Source organism: Octopus bimaculoides, chromosome 1 (genome assembly GCF_001194135.2).
Source record: "Octopus bimaculoides isolate UCB-OBI-ISO-001 chromosome 1, ASM119413v2, whole genome shotgun sequence".
Lineage (NCBI taxonomy): Eukaryota > Metazoa > Mollusca > Cephalopoda > Octopoda > Octopodidae > Octopus > Octopus bimaculoides.
Genome location: NC_068981.1, coordinates 3500774 through 3505686, shown reverse-complemented (window position 1 = coordinate 3505686; position 4913 = coordinate 3500774). Strand labels below are relative to the sequence as shown.

Genomic DNA, 4913 nt, shown 5'->3' with positions numbered 1-4913 from the left:
AGAGAGAGAGAGAGAGAGAGAGAGACATACAGATAGTGAGAGAGAGAAAGAGAGACAGAGACGGGCAAAGAAAGAGACAGGGACATAGTGAGAGAGAGAGAGAGAGAGACAGAGATGTTTATACTTATGTGGAGAGTAAAATATAGACAAGGTTTGATCTCAGAAGGTTGAGGTCCTGAGAATAGATCTACCTGTTTTATGTTCAAACCAGCCAGATCTGGCTTCTTACACCTACTCTACAATGTCATTCTAAAAAACCCAACAATCACATCATCAAAATTTCAAAGCTCTGAGATAATACATGATTAACTCAAACCAATGTGAGTAAATAAGCATTACCTTTGACAGAGTAATTTGAATGCTGAAGGGTTAATACAGAGCATTTAGGGGTGGGACACAATGAGGAAAAAAGTGAGATTCCTGCTGTTACTGTTGTTTAGCCACAGGTCTGGGATTAGCAGGTATATCACCGAAGGCATTCCTGCTCTGATCATTTTGTTTTGTTTTCAGACCTGGTGCATTTTGCACTACATTATCTTATGTGTTGAACATCCCAAGTAAAGTGTGATTTCAAAGAGATTTTGCTGTTGTTTCTAGCAGATCATTTGATCATGTTATCTGAAAGTGGAAATGGTATGCAGTAAGCTACTTTAGAAGAGCAGAGGTGGTGGTGGTAGAAATGACTAACAAGAAATGACATGTTTTTTAGCCAATGGTCAGTGTACTTTGTCCAGTCACCTAAATGGTGTTTGGGATAGTGAGGGGTGGGTGTTTAATGGGTTGAAGTATTTCTTGACTTGAAGAGGGAAAAAAAAACCTACTCTTTCAGAGACTGTTTTTGCCCATCAAAGTGTACAAAACTAAACATGTGACTACAAGGCCACCAATTAAATTAGAATTTTGATTTATTTAATTAATTTTACTTCATGCAATTTTTAACATTCCCTTTATATTAGAATAATATAACAAGGGGGCCAAATCTCCCTTAACCCAAGCCGTATCATAACATATTAGATGATAATGTCCTGAATACACCTTTCTAGAACAGACATGATGGCCATGGTTGGAAGATCTTTTTGTACAGCATGTATATCTATTTGCTCTACCAAGACTGACCAGGGGTTAAACAATGACAATTTTTTGTTTTGTTTAATGTTTATTGAAAGGAACACTATTTATAAAATTTATTTGAAATTGGCAAAACAACCCTTTCATAGAATCTAGATTGTTTGATGAATATTACAAAAAAATAAAAATTTGTAACTAAATTTCGTTTATTCTTAAAACAGTAAAAATAGATAAATTACTTTGAAACTATCCAAATATTATGATTATGCATCTGCAGCATAAAAAAAAAACAACGAAACTTTACGTATTAGAATCGATTAATTTTAGACTTGGCATGCTACTTCACAATAGTTATTTGGTAAGGCGGTACATAAAACGTTACTAAGATAACGGACTGCATTAATGCTTCTCCAACTTTTTCTTAGCTCTCACCTTGCCTCCCTTACTTTTACTAACACTTTTTCTATTCCCCCCTTGCTATATGCACACATGTTGTGATGTTACCTCATGCAACAAGTGCAGTGGCTGCCTTTATTGTATGTATGGAAATACCCACAAATTTTAACTGACTCTTAAACTTTGTTTAAAATTTTGTTTATAATATATGTGGTTTATATCATTATCATCATCATCGTTTAACGTCCGCTTTCCATGCTAGCATGGGTTGGACAATTTGACCGAGGACTGATGAACCAGGTGGCTGCACCAGGCTCCAATCTGATTTGGCAGAGTTTCTACAGCTGGATGCCCTTCCTAATGCCAAAAAAAGAAGGCGTTCCCATGCCGGGAATCGAACCCGGGCCGCCTGGGTGAAAGCCAGGAATCCTAACCACTAGACCACATTTTTTAACTTATTTACATGTGGACGGCTAATATTTTTGTTGATGTTGATGTTGTTATTGTCTTTGTTTATGTAATGGAAGTTACCAAGCAGGCTATCATAATATTACATTTATAATTTTTTTGAAAGTTAATATTGAATTAGGAGACAAAGACTAAAAACAAAATTGTACAGCTGTATCTATCACCACCGCCACCACCCCGCCAGCTCATACCCCCCCCTTTATCTCTAGTACTCATTAAATTTTCCACTGCCCCATCCCCACCCTTACCCTAGCTTTTTATGGTTCTTGTTACAGTTCTCTGAGTGTGTGTAGCGTAAATCAAACTCTTACAAATAAGATAACTTTGTATAATGTGAGAAAGATAAATGTTTTGATGTTTCTGGCAAGTGCCATAAAGGAATGAATGAGGAGCTGTGTGTTGGAAAGTTGTGAATGAAGTTGAGAAAGCATTCTTTGACTTCTTTCACCCTTTTGATATCAAACCACACCTAGACCCCCCCACCACCACCTCCGCCAGATTCTTTTGTAGAAACTCCTTGTTTTAAAGTGATCTAAATTAAAACCTTCCACAAAATCTTCATGTTAATTTGTATTCTGAACATCAGCTTGAAAATTCCAAAGTTATTATTTCCAAGATTAATTGAAACATCTATTTCAGCAGAAACATAGTAAGAAAAGAGTTAACGTCAGAGCTCACCTCTATCACTGTACTGCAACATAAAACTTATCTGAATTTATAAATTTTAGTAATGGTTTTTTCTGTTTTTCACTAACACCCAATTTTATTGGTTTACTCACATTCTAGGCTTACATGGTGTCAGAAAGCTGTGAATGAAGTTAAGAAAGTATTCCTCAACTTCTTTAATGTCATAACTTACCTCTTTCACCACACCACAACATAAAGCTTATCTGAATTTACAAATTTTAGGAAATTTTATTTCTATTTTTTGCCAACACTCACTACCAATGTGGTTTACTCACATTCTAGGTTTACGTGTCTGTCTGTGTGTATTTTCCTTTACTGTTTAAGTACCATTTACAGATAGCAAGTCAACGATTTCATTTTTAGGTTTAATGTTAGATTTTACATCAAATGCACTTAGTAAATCTGACACTGGTCGTTGGACTTTTTTTTTTCTTTCACTGTTCCACGCCTTATTGATTTTAAAGTAATGGTTTCCGAATGGTTCTGTTTATTCATGGCACACTAATAAAAACGAATAAAAATATTTTGGTTTGCTTTGTATATAAAATAAAATGAAAAAAATGTATTAGAAAAAGGTATTTTATATAAACATAAATATATATATATGTATACATATATATATCAGTCTGTAAATATAATTTAAACTACGGAAAATTATTAAATTTTTTACTCTTTTATACAACAAATAAAGCATAATTCCTAATATTTTATGTCTCAGACTTTTAAATATAATATTGCTATTTTCACGATGCACCTAGTTACACCTCACAACATATCATTTGGAAATCATTACTTTAAGTTGTTTGTTAGCATTTTTAATTTAGTAAAATAACTCTGTCATTATTAGTGTTTGGGACATAAACCAAAATGGAATTTTGATGGATGGTTTTAATTTAGATCACTTTAACCCTTTTCTTACCATATTTCAGTTAAAATACACTGCTTTTGTTTCAATGAATTTTGAAACTCTTTTGCTAAATGTTGAATAAGAATGTCATTATTAACTCATCGACCCATTATCCCATCTAAACAAGAAGTCAACACTGTAATCTTCAATTATAAAGTAATGGATTTTGTTACAGATGTTTGGGAAACCTATTGATATCAAACAAATATTTTTTTTTTCTCTCTGGAAAGTTCTATGGGGAAACAGACACAGTGAATCTCATCATCATCATCATCATTGTTGTCATTGTTGTTGTTTAATGTCCATCTGTCTATGCTTGCATGCATCAAACAGAATTTATCGAAGGAGATTTTCTACAGCTGGATGCTCTTCCTGTTGCCAACCTGCACCTTGGCCAGACATGTGTTTCCCAGAAGACTGGAAATGAATAGCAATTGCTTGTAAGATGGATTGGCTCCTGTGCAGGTAGCACGTAAAATACACCATTTTGAGTGTGGCTGTTGCCAGTACCGCCTGACTGGCCTATGTGCTGGTGGCACGTAAAAGCACCCACTACACTCTCTGAGTGGTTGGCGTTAGGAAGGGCATCCAGCTGTAGAAACTCTGCCAGATCAGATTGGAGCCTGGTGTAGCCATCTGGTTTCACCAGACCTCAGTCAAATCGTCCAACCCATGCTAGCATGGAAAGCGGATGTTAAACGATGATAATGATGATGATGGTGATGCTCATTTACAACCATCACATGATGTCAAGACAAAAGTACACGCAAACACACATAAATACACGGGCTTCTTTCAGTTTCCACCCATCACTCCACTCACAAGGACTTGGTCAATCCGGGACTGCATTAGAAGACACTTGCCCCACAGACACTGTGCAGTGAGCCTGAACCCAAGAACACTTAGCCAGGAAGCAAACCATGCCTGCAGATCTGTTTATGAAAAATGGAATTAAAAGAAGTGGAGCGAAATAAATGCAAATAGAAATCACAGCAGCCAAAACAATGGAATATTGTTATTTACCAATGAAGGAGAAACTTCCTTTTGGATTAAACAATAATCACTTGACTGCTGCTAGCATCGGTACTTGGATGAAGCGGAGAAAATGTATTTTCTGCGAACCACTCCTTACTTTCCAAACTAACTTCCTGAACTATAAACAATGTGGCAAATATTTACTTCCAAATTTTGGTGTTCTTTGTTTATATACTTTAAAATCATGTTAGAGTGTGTGTGTGTGTGTGTGTGTGCGTGCGATTGTGATGATACAGTAAATAGGGGAGAGAGTGAGAAATGGTATGTAGTTGGGTAGGTTGCTACAATGTGCTTCCGAACCGCATGGTTTTGGATTCAGTCCCACTGTGGTACCTTGGGCACATGTCTTCTA

General features: G+C 35.8%; 1 non-coding gene across 1 annotated transcript; it reads right to left on the bottom strand.

The window, feature by feature from the left end:
* Positions 1 to 1841: 1841 nt before the first annotated feature.
* Trnae-uuc (transfer RNA glutamic acid (anticodon UUC)) lies at positions 1842 to 1919 on the bottom strand. Its single transcript has one exon. It is a non-coding gene; the product is annotated as a tRNA-Glu (tRNA).
* Between the last annotated feature and the right edge of the window lie 2994 nt (positions 1920 to 4913).